Below are 16,947 nucleotides of genomic sequence, written 5' to 3' on the forward strand. Positions count from 1 at the left end.
CATGAAACCTCTTGGTGACTTTCCTTCTTCTCCTTTCAAACTGACAGCCAAGGCTTGAGCTGTCTAACATTAGCTAACGGTTAGCTAAAGGCTATTCTGCACCTCAAGGTCCAATTTGAAGTCCAATTGCAAAAATCTAAGTGCAATTGCAAAGATGTTTACAAGAGTGGATAACGTATAGAATATAATTGATCTAAATTAATTGGAAAAACTGACGCTCAAATGAGACAAAATGCTTTGTTTTAAATTGTGACGACACTCCAGCCAATGCTGTAGTTTGAAAGGGGACCTGGATCAGTCACTACTATTCTAAAACGGTTAGAAAACCCATAGACTTAGATACTATATTTCTCAATACACATAAAAAAAAATAAACATCTCAGTTTTCCCCTTGCATTGTGCTTTCTAGAGTATATTGTGCTTTATTGACTAAGAGGGAAACTTTCTTCTCTGTAACCCAAGTAGCATTGCTCCATTGGAATGACCTACTAACCCAGCCCGACCCATTTCAGAATAGCTGCGTGGGCATGAGACAACGAGAGGGGGTCGGTTTTGTGTCCGACGCCTCTCGGCATAACCCTGTCCCAGAATCCACCTAAACCCGCCAACTCCCATGATTCTCTCTGTCTGTGGTCATTTCAGCACAGCTCATCTTTTTTATTTGTTGTATTTTTTCCTCCATGTTTTAGATCAGTTGTTTGTGCATGGCCCTGTTGACAGCATGTGAAATTCTCATCAGTACAATAGTGCTAAAAGCCTACTGTGATGGTGACGATAGCTAAAAGTTTGATTATATGTACTGTGTGTGGCAAATGAGCAAAGAAGAATTGTAGCCAGCATTGTGTATTAGAGCTATGGATTTTTAAACATGTACTAATATATATCAGAGTCATAGAGTAAGAATAGCTTCTGAGATGCCTTGGATTAAATGTGTCCTTGGTTTGCTATTTCAAAGTCTGTCGATTGTTCAGTTGATTTGCTTTGATTAAAAACCGGCAGTTATTTCATTATTAATTGCAGGTACTCGTTATATACGCAGTCAATCAGAACATCTGTACATATAACCCGAATAAAGGGTTATTTTTGGGACAGAGACAATGGCATTCATGCAGGAATGTGAGCTGGCTTCCGTGTGTGCCAACTTGTTTTCAGTAGGGGCGTGAGCAGCTCAGAGAAGCGGCACAGAGGAGAAGACCCCTCTGGCTAGGATTTGAATAAGACTCTGCTGAATGTCCATAGGGGGAAGAACAGAAGAACAAATAAATCCCAGATATGAAGACATTTTATCTATCTATATTCTAGCTACATTCACCCTCCCCTCTCTATTGGGAGCTCCTTGTCTAGGTCTTCTCAGTGACTTCCAAAACATGCTTTTGGATTGGTATACCCAGTTTAGTGTTCCATGGAAAGAAGAGAGGGATTTTTAAAGCAGGAGATGCGGTCCAGATTTTCTCTTTCTCCATCTAGACCTCTATCAACCACCCTCGCTCTCTCTCCTTTCTCTCTCGCTCTCTCTCTCTCTCTCTCTCTCTCTCTCGCTCTCGCTCTCTCCCCCTCTTTCTTTCTCTCCCTCTTTCTTTCTCTCCCTCTTTCTATCTGATTCCCTAGTCTTCTCTCTCCTTCATGCTCTTCCCCTTCCTCTCCTTCTCCCCCTCTCTCTCTCTCTCCTTGGCCGTTTAAGTAGGAGTAATATGGTAAACGGTGTGAGATTATGCTGCTCGGTTCGCGTCAGGGCCGCCGAGCCGTGAGCTCATGTTTAACAGTGAGTCGCTTGCCACTTGCCTCAGATTGAGCCGTCACATGCGCCCGGCGCTCTAATGAAATATTGAATGTAGTTTGCCTTTGATCCGATGCACACTACAGTAGAGAGAGCAGAACAGGTGAAGGCAGGGAAGAGAGGAAGAGAGGTCTCTGGGGAGAGGTCTGTCCAGATTTTTACATTTGATTTACTAATGATACCATTCCTCCATTGGGATACATTGAAGTGGAAGAGATCAGGTAGTAAATGGTACAGTGTATGAACCTGTGTTCAAATCTTCATAGACTCGCTGCTTTACAGTAGAAGTGTTGTATTATATTGAGTCAGGGCTATAATGTAAAGAGCACTACTGTCTCATACATTCCTCAACCAAATGCTGAGGCTGGTGCTGGGCTTGTTCCCTCCCTCTGCAGATAGACTGGGGATGCATCCCAAATGACACCCTATTCCCTATATAGTGCACTACTTTTGGTCAAATGTAGTGTGCTAAATAGGGAATAGGGTGGCATTTGGGATGTGGTGTGGCTGTGCGAAAGATGCAGAACCGCCAAGATGCCTCTATCATTTCCCTGGATGCCTTTTTCTGTGGGAATGGTAAAAGGCAGCATAAGACATCTTGATAAAACAAGAGCGGAATAACTGCCTGGGATGAGGAATGAGCTGAGCGGGACGCTTCCTCTCCATCTTCTCTCCCCGACGTTCCTTTTTTCCCTCTTTCTTTCGTGTACACACACACACTCCTACACACGAATGCATGCACACTTATTCACTCACTCATACACACACACACACACACACACACACACACACACACACACACACACACACACACACACACACAGAGAGAACCCATGGAGACAGGCACATTTAACTGTGGCCTTTCAGCAGCCGAGTGGGGCCCAGCCCGGCGCATGAAAAAGCCTTAATTAAATCCTACAAAGAAGCGCTCACTCAGAACAAGAATCAAATTAATTGCAACAAGGGGATGCACATTTGTCTGGCTGACAGGCACCGTCATTCCAAAGAAGAGCAGGGAAGTTGGAGAAGGAGGTGGTAAAAGAGGGAAGATGAGAGGAGAAGACCATTTCGCTCATCTGTTGTGGGACTCGACAGGGTTGTCCTTTAACTCCCTTTGTCATTAGGGTGACGGGTCATTCCCAAGCCACCTGAGTCGACACTCCGGTTTTCTCTTACATATAGACCCCCTTCCTGTGTCACTGCAACGAGATAAAGAGGGTTATATTCATTAGACACCAAATGGAAACTGATTGAAACAGGGAGGAACTACTTGGACTTATCCAATAACAAACGTTCAATTTTGTGTTCCGTTGCTAAATGTTTTGCTGCTGTGTGCACTAATGAACACGACTCTGGCTACAGGGCATTGGCTGGATATTAGATGCCACACTTCCCCTGAAATGCTACTATTAAAATGTTCACTTGGTGTGCTTTGCCGAGCGTCAAACAAACTTGTTGGCATAATTAAAAGGGAACGCGCTAGAGCACATCATGGGGAATTTACAGGCCGTTAGCCTAACTTTAGCTGTTAGCGCCCAACCAGCCGCGCTAAATGGAATCAGCCCGCACTGCAATAAAGCAGTCCTATCTGATCCTTGTTACACGAGAGGTGGCTGCACTTACGTGCCACAGCCCTATAAAGGTGTCTCTGACGTACACGCAATCACACACACACACACACACACACACACACACACACACACACACACACACACACACCTAGCGCGCCACCCTGAGATGCTTTAGCATTAATGGCACTCATCCGCTTCTCATTCGATTAGCATACATAACCGCTAAAGTGCAGGTGTCTCACGAACTGAGTAGTAAGTGGTGTTGCCAAACCTCGTAAGGAGCCCATTAGAGTGAGTAACGTGATTATAGCATAGGATCTAAGTACTGTACTGTGTTCATGATTCCCTAGACGTTCTCAATAGAACTGTTATATAATCTACTGACTGACACAACAAAGGGCAACTCCAGTTCCACGGTTAGATGGAAAACGTGGACATTTTCGAAAACATATTCCAGTTGATTTCCTGTAAAAGTGACTGTTTTCCAGTGGTGTAAATAAAATGGGTGAAATAAAACTGTTTCCAGTTTGATGGTTTCAGCAGCCAGTTATTACACCCAACCGACAACACCAAGTGTATCTCTACCACTGTGTCAGGGGTCGGGGGTCGTTTGGAGCATTCTTTTATGTGGCGGCTCCGGGTCTAATGTGCTGAAAGCCCGATGTCACACAGGGGGGCTCTTTTTCTTGGGTATAAAGGATGTGCCGCAAACACGGGTGACCCTCTGGTAGATTATACGATTTCTAAGAGCACCCGGTCTTATTTCAGCTCTGCCTCCAGGATCAATTCAGACTAGATTTATTTGGCTTGGGAAACCAAAATAGATTTGATTTTTGTCTGCAACAGGGTCAAGGGTGTTACTGGATCAGCCTCTTGTCTGATGCCGTCATTGTACGTTGGGGTCAAAGTGCAGATCCAAGTACAAATAAGAAATTACTGCTCCCCACCACGAACACAGACTTTTATTCAGCGACTATGTTTCCAATTAACGTTATGTGTTAGACTACCGCAGGGTGAGAAGTCCATTCAATTTGGTGCTCTCTCTCTCTCTCTCTCTCTCTCTCTCTCTCTCTCTCTCTCTCTCTATTCCCCCCCTTTTTTCCCAGGTATCTCTGAAAACTGTCTATTGGTCTTTGTTGATTTCTGCTGAGGCAATTACTGTAGCGACACTGTAAATTACGAGTTGTCTTCCTTGCTTTGAGTTAATTCTCAGTGGCATTGGTTTTATATCTAATATAGTATTGGTGTCATTATGTACCAAGTGTCAAATCACATCTCTTTTGATTAATTATAAATGTTCCTGTTAGCTGGTGGAAGTATATCTTTCTGTTTTATGAGTGAAAAATAAGAGACGTTTAATTTTACATTAGTGAGAGTACACACTGTAGATAAAAATAGTTCCAAAACATGTAGCTGTCTGTAACATGAAAACATACATATCTGCCTGTCTAAAGATATACATGCATCCTTCAAAGCAAACTTGATGGAACCAACCATGCTTTATGGGATGCTTGTAAGCAGCTTGAAATATTAATGACTAAAATGGTATGATTCTACATGAAGGAAAGGTAAAGAGTGCCGTCTTCTGAGTCCTTGGTCAAACTTCATTAGGTTTAATGCTACTTTTTATTTTTCAGTGACTTGTGGCACAAGAGTGTACACAAATATGGCTGTTGATGAAGTACTATTGAGCAGCCTGTTGTTTAGAGCCCTGGGGGTGTCAACAGTTAATGCCCACACCAGCCTTTCTGTTTATACAGTGGAGAGAACAAGTATTTGATACACTGCCGATTTTGCAGGTTTTCCTACTTAGAAAGCATGTAGAGGTCTGTAATTGTTATCATCGGTACACTTCAACTGTGAGAGACGGAATCTAAATCCAGAAAATCACATTGTATGATTTTTAAGTAATTAATTTGCATTTTATTGCATGACATAAGTATTTGATACATCAGAAAAGCAGAACTTAATATTTGGTACAGAAACCTTTGTTTGCAATTACAGAGATCATACGTTTCCTGTAGGTCTTGACCAGGTTTGCACACACTGCAGCAGGGATTTTGGCCCACACCTCCATACAGACCTTCTCCAGCTCCTTCAGGTTTCGGGGCTGTCGCTGGGCAATACGGACTTTCAGCTCCCTCCAAAGATTTTCTATTGGGTTCAGGTCTGGAGACTGGCTAGGCCACTCCAGGACCTTGAGATGCTTCTTACGGAGCCACTCCTTAGTTGCCCTGGCTGTGTGTTTTGGGTCGTTGTCATGCTAGAAGACCCAGCCACGACCCTTCTTCAATGCTCTTACTGAGGAAAGGAGGTTGTTGGCCAAGATCTCGCGATACATGGCCCCATCCATCCTCCCCTCAATACGGTGCAGTCGTCCTGTCCCCTTTGCAGAAAAGCATCCCCAAAGAATGATTTTTCCACCTCCATGCTTCACGGTTGGGATGGTGTTCTTAGGGTTGTACTCATCCTCCTTCTTCCTCCAAACACGGCGAGTGGAGTTTAGACCAAAAAGCTCTTTTTTGTCTCATCAGACCACATGACCTTCTCCCATTCCTCCTCTGGATCATCCAGATGGTCATTGGCAAACTTCAGACGGGCCTGGACATGTGCTGGCTTGAGCAGGGGGACCTTGCGTGTGCTGCAGGATTTTAATCCATGACGGCGTAGTGTGTTACTAATGGTTTTCTTTGAGACTGTGGTCCCAGCTCTCTTCAGGTCATTGACCAGGTCGTGCCGTGTAGTTCTGGGCTGATCCCTCACCTTCCTCATGATCATTGATGCCCCACGATGTGAGATCTTGCATGGAGCCCCAGACCGAGGGTGATTGACTGTCATCTTGAACTTCTTCCATTTTCTAATAATTGCGCCAACAGTTGTTGCCTTCTCATCAAGCTGCTTGCCTATTGTCCTGTAGCCCATCCCAGCCTTGTGCAGGTCTACAATTGTATCCCTGATGTCCTTACACAGCTCTCTGGTCTTGGCCATTGTGGAGAGGTTGGAGTCTGTTTGATTGAGTGTGTGGACAGGTGTCTTTTATACAGGTAATGAGTTCAAACAGGTGCAGTTAATACAGGTAATGAGTGGAGAACAGGAGGGCTTCTTAAAGAAAAACTAACAGGTCTGTGAGAGCCGGAATTCTTACTGGTTGGTAGGTGATCAAATACTTATGTCATGCAATAAAATGCAAATTAATTACTTAAAAATCATACAATGTGATTTTTTGGATTTTTGTTTTAGATTCCGTCTCTCACAGTTGAAGTGTACCTATGATAAAAATTACAGACCTCTACATGCTTTGTAAGTAGGAAAACCTGCAAAATCGGCAGTGTATCAAATACTTGTTCTCCCCACTGTAGAAGGCGCATATGAGGACATTTTCCTTAAGTATACCCTAAATACAGTATATTCAATTACAGATGTAGGATCTTAATTTGACCTATATTGTCACAGCAAAATAAGTGGTAGGCCACACAAGCTCACAGAACAGGACTGCCGAGAGCTGAAGCGCGTTGCACGAAAAAATCATCTGTCCTCGGTTGCAACACTCACTACCGAGTTCCAAACTGCCTCTGGAAGCAGCATCAGCACAAGAACTGTTCGTCGGAAGCTTCATGAAATGGGTTTCCATGGCCGAGCAGCCGCACACAAGCCTAAGATCACCATGCGCATTGCCAAGCGTCGGCTGGAGTGGTGTAAAGCTTGCTGCCATTGGACTCTGGAGCAGTGGAAACGTGTTCTCTGGAGTGATGAATCACCCTTCACCATCTGGCAGTCCAACAGACTAATCTGGGTTTGGCGGATGCCAGGAGAACGCTACCTGCCCGAATTCATAGTGCCAACTGTAAAGTTTGGTGGAGGAGGAATAATGGTCTGGGGCTGTTTTTCATGGTTTGGGTTAGGCTCCTTAGTTCCAGTGAAGGGAAATCTTAACGCTACAGCATACAATGACATTCTAGACGATTCTGTGCTTCCAACTTTGTGGCAACAGTTTGGGGTGGCCCTTTCCTGTTTCAGCATGACAATGCCCTGTGCACAAAGCAGAGCCCTGACCTCAACCCCATCGAACACCTTTGGGATGAATTGGAATGCCGACTGCGAGCCAGGCCTAATCGTCTTTACATTTACATTTACATTTTAGTCATTTAGCAGACGCTCTTATCCAGAGCGACTTACATGAGCAATTAGGGTTAAGTGCCTTACTCAAGGGCACATCGACAGATTTTTCACCTAGTCGGCTCGGGGATTAGAACCAGCGACCTTTCGGTTACTGGCACAACGCTCTTAACCACTAAGCTACCTGCCACCTCTTAACATCAGTGCCCGACCTCACTAATGCTCTTGTGGCTGAATGGAAGCAAGTCCCCGCAGCAATGTTCCAACATCTAGTGGAAAGCCTTCCCATAAGAGTGGAGACTGTTACAGCAGCAAAGGGGGGACCAACTCCATATTAATGCCCATGATTTTAGAATGAGATGTTCGACGAGCAGGTGTCCACATACTTTTGGTCATGTAGTGTAAATGGTCTGTGTGTTTTTGGCTTTTATTTTCTGGTATCGGAGAGAGCGTGGAAGCTTCACTGTTTGGTCAGGAATGCTGAAGTTCCTTTAGTACAAAATGAAAATGTGTGTTCTTGCAGTGCACAAGGAATTTGGTTTTAATTTTGGCCATGGAAAACCAGTTGGTTATTATCAAATAGGATAGCCACACAAATCAGGGCATGTGTTGGGATGTTTTGTTGCCCGGTAGGACGTGTAATATTGGGGAATAGAGACCCTTACTGTTCACGTAGTGTGAAACCAAGTTGGCCTGGGTGCTACTCAGTTTCTGTTTCAGTAGAAGGGAGGTTTAGGGCTCTTGCTCTTCCCAGAAATGACCCCACAGTCGTCCTTCCATCCCTCCATGAAACTGACACATGTAGAGATATTTTCCAGTGAACCCTGTCTTTTTTGAGGTGATCTCTCGCTCCGCTGGCTGACAGCTCGTCAGCAGCCCCAAGGCTCCCATTCCTATGCACCTCCCTACATGATCAGCCATACATACAAATACATGCTTTTGTCTAGAATCTAGAATTGCCCCTCTCCGTTTTACCATGGGGTTTCATTAGCTATGTCAGATGTAGTTGATGAAAACCATTACATGTTGATACTCTTAGTCATATGTAAAACATAATTATGCGTGTATAGAGACGTGCAGATCAGACATGTATTAAAGATTCCTCGACTGAATAAGGGAAATAATCAAATTACGTTGCGCTGCATTATTGTTTCATGTTAGACATGGCAGTTTATTGTAATAGTGAATTTATTGTAATACAGCAAATTTACTGTAAATGGTGAATTATACAGAGTTGTTAAGCCAAGACGAGCTCATGATTAATTAATTATTGATTTATGAAGATAAAACGCTGTTTGGGCCACTCATTCTATTATACGATTCTATTTATTCTTTATGTGGCCCTTGTAAGCCTCATTTGTCAAGCGAAGAACACGTTTTTCAAATGTCATTAAATCTGCTTCAAATTCACATTGTTGCAACATACTGTACCTGTTACACTGCTTCTCTCTACCCAATGCTCTGGTACAGAGAGAATATAGCCATCTCAAATCAAAGGCTGCTATATGAAAGGATATATTTCCAAATGCCACTGCTTTGCTTCGCTCCCAGTCTATTTCCAGGAAACTGTCATTCTTTCATGATATTATGAATCCCTGATACACTACATGACCAAAAGTATGTGGACACCTGCTCGTTGAACATCTTATTACAAAATCATGGGCATTAATATGGAGTTGGTCCCCCCTTTGCTGCTATAACAGCCTCCACTCTTCTGGGAAGGCTTTCCACTAGCTGTTGGAACATTGCTGCAGGCACTTGCTTCCATTCAGCCACAAGCATTAATGAGGTCGGGCACTGATGTTGGGCGATTAGGCCTGGCTCACCGTCTGCGTTCCAATTCATCCCAAAGGTGTTCAATGGGGTTGAGGTCAGGGCTCTGTGCAGGCCAGTCAAGTTCTTCCACACCAAGAGAGGGGAGAAGTCTGTCCACAATAAAGCGCTGCTCTGCCTACTTAACAGCACTATCAACAAGGCAGGTCCTACAGGCCCTAGTTTTGTCGCACCTGGACCACTGTTCAGTCGTGTGGTCAGGTGCCACAAAGAGGGACTTAGGAAAATTGCAATTGGCTCAGAACAGGGCAGCACGGCTGGCCCTTAGATGTACACAGAGAGCTAACAATAATATGCATGTAAATCTCTCCTGGCTCAAAGTGGAGGAGAGATTGACTTCATCACTACTTGTATTTGTGAGAGGTATTGACATGTTGAATGCACCGAGCTGTCTATTTTAACTACTGGCACACAACTCGGACACCCATGCATACCCCACAAGACATGCCACCCAGTGGTCTCTTCACAATCTCCAAGTCCAGAACAGACTATGGGAGGCAGACAGTACTACATAGAGCCATGACTACATGGAACTCTATTCCACATCAAGTAACTCATACAAGCAGTAAAATTTAGATAAAAAACCCCAGATAGAAATACACCTTATTGAACAGCTGGGACTGTGAAGCAACACAAACATAGGCACAAACACACGATAACATACGCACTATACACACGTACACATTAATTTTGTGTTGTAGATATGTGGTAGTAGAGTAGGGGCCTGAGGTCACACACTTAATGTGTTGTGAAATCTGTTGGGAATGTATTGTAATGTTTTTACAATTGTATAACTGCCTTAATTTTGCTGGACCCCAGGAAGAGTAGCTGCTGCCTTGGCAGGAACCAATGGGGATCCTTATTAAATACAAATACAACGATCTCGACAAACCATTTCTGTATGGACTTCGCTTTGTGCATGAGGGCATTGTCATGCTGAAACAGGAAAGGGCCTTCCCCAAACTGTTGCCACAAAGTTGGAAGCACAGAATCATCTAGCATGTCATTGTATGCAGTAGCGTTAAGATTTCCCTTCACTGAAACTAACCTAGCCCGAACCATGAAAAACAGCCCCAGACCATTATTCCTCCTCCACCAAACTTTACAGTTGGCACTATGCATTCGGGCAGGTAGCGGTCTCCTGGCATCCGCCAAACCCAGATTCGTCTGTTGGACTGCCAGATGGTGAAACGTCATACATCACTCCAGAGAATGTGTTTCCACTGCTCAAGAGTCCTTTAGCTTTACACCACTCCAGCTGACGCCTGACATTGCGCATGGTGATCTTAGGTTCGTGTGCGGCTGCTCGGCCATGGAAACCCATTTTATGAAGCTCCCGACGAACAGATCTTGTGCTGACGTTGCTTCCAGATGCAGTTTGGAACTCGGTAGTGAGTGTTGCAACCGAGGACAGATAGTTTTTACATGCTACGTGCTTCAGCACCTGGCGGTCCCGTTTTGTGAGCTTGTGTGGCCTACCACTTCCCAGCTTGCTCCTAGAAATGTCCACTTCACAATAACAGCACTTACAGTTGACCGGGGCAGCTCTAGCAGGGCAGAAATTTGACGAACTGACTCGTTGGAAAGGTGGCATCATATGACGGTGCCACGTTGAAAGTCACTGAGCTCTTCAGTAAGGCCATTCTACACCTGTCAGCAAGGGGTGTGGCTGAAATAGCCGAATCCACTAATTTGAAGGGTTCTCCACATACTTTTGTGTATATATAAAGTGTAAGAGCCTTTAGTGGACGTTAGCCTCGCATGTCACACACGGCTCCGTCCGTGGTTTTATGACAGTCTCTGATAATGGAGAGACATCAGGTCACAGGCTCCAGCAGGCCTCTGTCTCTGTGTCTGTCCGCAGCCATCGCCGCGGGCCCCACCGCTGGAGTCCCAGAGCCCCCACCGCCATACATCAAGATTTATCTCCGCAAAACGACAACTAGAATGGGTTTTATGCAGTGCTGTCTCTGCTTGCTGCCATGGACAGAGTGCCTCGCTCCAGGGTAGAGTACTTTCCTCCTCTGCCCCTCTCTCTCTCTCCTGAGGCCTAGGGGCCATCAGTCCCCCACCCCATTAGAGGGGCCAACACCACAGGAGCTTTTATGCTTTTATTTATATGTTTATGCGCAAAGATACACTTTTTCTTCTCTCTCTTTAAAAGCCTGTCCTCCTTTTTTATATTTGCCTTCTCTCGCCGTCTGATTCCATTTGCAGCTATTTTTCAGGTTAAACTTTAAACAGCTCCAAATGCCTGCGCTTTATGCAAAGAACCGGAATAGAAAGGAATAAAAAAATGATCTAGCGTAGCGTTAGAAACTGAGCAATCGGAGGAGTCCGTGGGGAGTGTTGTGACCAGGCGTGGAATTAGGTATTCATTGGGGCCATGGATGGATGATGCGCAGGTTGGGGGTGAGGGGGGGAGCGGGGGCACAGCAGGGATGGGAGCGAGCTCTCGTGTATCCGAAGTTGTCCTTCCTGTTTCTGCTCTGTTTGCGTGGGGGGGAGAGAGGCGGAGGGGGGCGGGGGGGAGGAGTGGGTAAACAACCATAGTTCATACTGTATCTCTCTCACCATTCCCCTGTATCTCTCACCATTCCCCTGTATCTCTCACCATTCCCCTGTATCTCTCACCATTCCCCTGTATCTCTCTCACCATTCCCCTGTATCTCTCACCATTCCCCTGTATCTCTCACCATTCCCCTGTATCTCTCACCATTCCCCTGTATCTCTCTCACCATTCCCCTGTATCTCTCTCACCATTCCCCTGTACCTCTCACTGTTCCTCACTTGTAATTTGTCCTGTCTGAATTAATTCTGTTGTTTCAGGTTATTTATACTGAACAAAAATATAAACGCATCCTGTAAAGTGTTGGTCCCATGTTTCATGAGGTGAAATAAAAGATCCCAGAAATGTTCTATATGCACAAAAAGCTTATTTCTCTCAAATGTTGTGCACAAATGTGTTTACATCCCTGTTAGTGAGCATTGCTCCTTTGCCAAGATAATCCATCCACCTGACAGGTGTGGCATATCAAGAAGCTGATTAAACAGTATGATCATTACACAAGTGCACCTTGTTCTGGGGACAATAAAATACCACTAAAATGTGCAGTTTTGTCACACAACACAATGCTACAGATGTCTCAAGTTTTGAGGGAGTGTGCAATTGGCATGCTGACTGCAGGAATGTCCACCAGAGCTGTTGCCAGAGAATGAATGGTCATTTCTTTACCATAAGGCACCTCCAACGTCGTTTTAGAAAATGTGGCAGTATGTCCAACCGGCCTCACAACCGCAGACCACGTGTATGGCCTTGTATGAGCAAGCGGTTTGATGATGTCAACCTTGTGAACAGAGTGCCCCATGGTTGCAGTGGGGTTATGGTACGGGTAGGCATGAGCTACGGACAATGAACACAATTGCATTTTATCGATGGCAATTTCAATGCACAGAGATACAGTGACGAGGTCGTGAGTCTATGCCGCTCTGACATTGCTCGTCCATATATTTATTGATATATTCTTAATTCCATTGCTTTACTTAGATTTGTGTGTATTGGTTATATGTTGTGAAATTGTTAGATATTACTTGTTAGATATTACTGCACTGTTGGAGCTAGAAACACAAGCATTTCGCTACACCCGCAATATCTGTGACCAACAGATGCAGATCTGTATTCCCAGTCATGAAATCCATAGATTAAGGTCTAATTAATTTTTTTCAATTGACTGATTTCCTTATATGAACTGTGACTCAGTAAAATCTTATAAATTGTTGCATGTTGCGTTTATATTTTTGCTCAGTATATTTTGTGTGTTTTAAAACAGGAGGCTCTAACCCCCCCCCAAAAAGTAAAACAAAATGCTGTAACTATTCCACCAATGTCCCCAATGCGTAATTGTTTTTGTAGCCTGTGCACTAGCAGCTGAAAATATTAGCATTTAGTGAGCAAGGCCTCTTTGCGATGCCGCCTTTGCCACTTTCTTACTGTACCCCAGCAGGGTCTCTACCCGCCTGTGTGTGTGCCAGCCTACTTTGCCAATAAACGCGCCCATCAAAGGGAATCTCTCATGTGAAGCTGTTCGTTTCCCTCCCTCAGTGTCACTCATCCCCCGGTCTCTTCAGCAGCGCAGCACGCCGCCGCTTCCTCTGTCGGGATTGATGACAGCCACACTGTCACAAAGTGAAGACAATCTGTCGTTTGTTATCCCCCACCCCAGTGGTGCCTCGCTGAGCCAAGATGGCTACCGTTCTTTCTTTCATTCACTCGTTTAAAAAAAATGTGGCCAACATTTTCCACCAGATATTTTTTGGGGTCGGGACTGAAAGGTTCAGCCTGCGAGTGCTTAGCAGAACAAAAAAGTCCTGTGGAACGTCCTTGGTGGAACTTTTTGGTACTCTGAAGTGAGACCATTCACTGGAAGCTCTCAGTGTACTTGTAATTTTGGACACAAAATCGTACTGCCCCCTATGTTCACCTGAACCTCTCAAAGCATTTCGGGACCTCCAACCCTGCCTCTCCACTGTGCTCCTCTGGCCAAAGAAGACCCATCGATCCAACACCTCCGGCGACAGTCCCTCTACCTCCGTTATATTTTTCCCTGATTGGAGAGACTGAGGAGCACTTTCACATTTATTTTCCATTTTCTTTGTGCTCGCTCTCCACTGCCGCTCCCCAAGACAGATCGAGTCCTGACATTTGCAGGGAAATGGGCTGTGCCACCGCGCTTTGTCAAATCCCCGCCGCTGTTTGGGGAAGGGTTTCAATCACCCCCTCTCCCAGGTGGGTACATGAAACACAGATACTTTCAGAAAGGCTCAGAGCATCTCAAATGAAAAGGGAGATGGAAGCCTCCTTCCTCTCTTTGCCGAAGTCCCCAAGCAAGAACATAGAGTGTCAGATAAAGTAAATGCCATTTTGCATTGCAAGTTTTAAACTCTTTTAAAAAGTAATACCGGTAGACATTATAATATGTCTTTTTTTTATTTTTAATGTATTCTCAATGCCTCGTGCAGGTTGAGTCTCTGTGAGCGGTGAGTGAATGATCAACAATGTCGACAAGCAGCAGTAGGCCTCTCCGCCTTTGAAGTAGGCCTAGTTATGGGCAATTCCACAGTAACTCAGATTTTTCACTTTACAATGTATACCAAACATAAACCATTGATTTGAAAGTTTAACAAACCATATAACTCTATGCACAATTACTACTTTGAACAATTGACACAGTTTGGTAACAGAATTATGGTAAAATCTTCCTCAGCTTTATTATTTTAGCAAACTTTGGATATGTACAGTTCTGTAAAATGTTCAGTGGAAATTGTTAGAAATAGTTTGGTTTGTTCAACTTTGAAATCGTTTTTTGGTATACATTTTAAAGTCAGAAATAGGAGTCTCAGCGTAATTCCGTTACCATGGAATTGCCCTTATGACTATGCATGATTCTCTAAAACACACCGGTTTATTTCATTATCTCAAGGTGAAGAAAGCACTTAGTTATTCTTGTCCAATCTGTCACTGCTGCTGTTGTTGGAGCGGTAACACTATAGTCCCCTGACTCCATGCAGATGCAGGAACTATTTGATGGGGATACCTTGGGCTGTGAGCACTTGTCTCACTGAGGACTCTGCACTATTTTCCAGTATGCAGGTTATGAGGTTTGTCCCACTGTTTTGTTTGCCATAGCACAGTTTCCCCTCTAAATAGGCCTTGAGAAAATCTGCTGACACAATGGAAAGCACCAGAATGGAATAAAAGATGCATGCATTGAATATATCTCCTACTACTTTGTATTAGTTTTATACTCTGTCAGGAGACTCAATTAAAGCTACAAAGTATGCTGTCCGGTAGATAGTAGTACGGTGATTCCTACCAGCCTTTAATATTGAGCCAATGTCAAATAATCTGTAGTCTGTTTCTATTGAGGCCTACTTTGCACCACTTTCTATTGAACAGCCCACGCAATGAGAGGCAGCCCACCCCACTGAATGAAACATCTCCCAAGCATTCATATCTGGATTGCTCTTTTCCACATCATTAACTTTGACACCCTCAAATTACCTCTCTGTATTAAAAACCAAGAAAGAGAATGAGGAAAAAAGAGACAATTAAATTAGGTAAATGAAAACTGCAGAAACTCGTGTTTTTCTCTCATTGTTCTGCATTAAACGAGTGTAGACGCTGCCGCGCCCTAATGTCCACCATTAAACACTAAACTACAATTACAGAATAGGAGCAGCATCCTTCATCTTTCCCCGGGTGGCCATTGGTCATGTTGCACCCTGCAGCCGGGGGGGGGGGGATGACGAGGTGCATTAAATGTCAGTTTTCAAGGCAAACAAAGGAGGAACAGTTAAAACTATTAGCTTCCCGTAGATGGCCTACCGCTCAAATAGATATTTGGTAACAGCGGGGAGTCAGGCACTGCCAGCGAGCCGGCTGCGAAATTGAATCCAAGCAGATTGATTCAGCGGCGTCGGCGGGAGAGCTTCATTAGCTCTTAGCTGTCCATTAACGACTAGCTCTTCTCTCCGGCAAGTTCTTAGGGGTCACACACCGCCTTAGCTCTGAGCGGCGGTGTTTACCGTATTTAAGATGAGGGGAGAGACAATTATACCCTGCCACGCTCCCCCCCATCCCCCCCAGGCAGGTAGAACACCATTAAGTGGAGGCTGAGCACTCAAGCTGTTAACCGCCTTGAGAAAATCACATTTCGCCTCACCAAATTCAAAGGAATCGTCCCTACCACGACAAAGAAGATGGGCCCATATAATAAGCCAACATTGTCCTTCCCTTCACAAATTAAACGGCCTTACCATTTTCTATTGTTTTCTCTCTTTTGTGATGTATTTTTTTTTTTGGAGACCTTTCTTATCTTGTATCTAGCTGGTGAATCATGAAGTGTTTGTGTGCTGGAGTTTTGCCTCCAATTTAAAAGCAACAGGGTATGAGTTGTCTCCCGCTCAGCAACATGAATACGCTAAATGAGCTCACTAGAGTCTGATTACCGGCTCCCTCTAATTTCAAAAGGCTCTTCCCAGACACTTTAATTAGTTCCTTAAGTGCAGAGAGGGAGAGCGACGACTCAGTGACAAATCTCTGCCTCCGAGGCTCGCCTCGCATTTGAGACAAATGCTGATTTTAGATGATGACGAGAGGCAGTAAATTCCAAATCTGGTATTTGCAAAGTGCCACAACGTCTAACATTTAGGCTCCCACGGTTAAAGCCAGGGATATTGCACTCTTCTTCAGTGTTATTACCATCAGAAATCTCCTTATAGTAAATCAGATTTGTATTAATTGCGGATATAAATTTGCATTCACTTGAAATACATGCTCGTTTAAGACTCCAAACAGGTCCAATATTGGCTTGTCCACCGAGTATATTTGCATCCAATTGGATATTGTGGGATTTATCTATGTCGGTTTAATTTTTCTAATAAATGTCTTGAAATTACGACAATGAAGTAGATGCTGGGACTTCTCGCTACTATAGCAGAGTTTATAAATCTGATCTCTGTTGAATTAGCTCTCAAAGAGAAAGCACGGGCACTAGGGCCTGGGGAGATTTGTACAAATTCATTATAGAAATAGCCTTATTTAGAATACCTTTCTCTTGAGATTGTGTTTGTCACTTATCATATCGTCAG

At 44.3% G+C, this 16,947-nt stretch overlaps 1 protein-coding gene across 14 annotated transcripts in view; it reads left to right on the plus strand.

Moving 5' to 3' along the window:
* Positions 1-16,947, plus strand: part of ptprma (protein tyrosine phosphatase receptor type Ma) — a 260,636-nt gene that overhangs the window by 194,319 nt on the left and 49,370 nt on the right. The window lies entirely within an intron of this gene.

The sequence above is a fragment of the Coregonus clupeaformis genome, chromosome 7 (genome assembly GCF_020615455.1).
Source record: "Coregonus clupeaformis isolate EN_2021a chromosome 7, ASM2061545v1, whole genome shotgun sequence".
Lineage (NCBI taxonomy): Eukaryota > Metazoa > Chordata > Actinopteri > Salmoniformes > Salmonidae > Coregonus > Coregonus clupeaformis.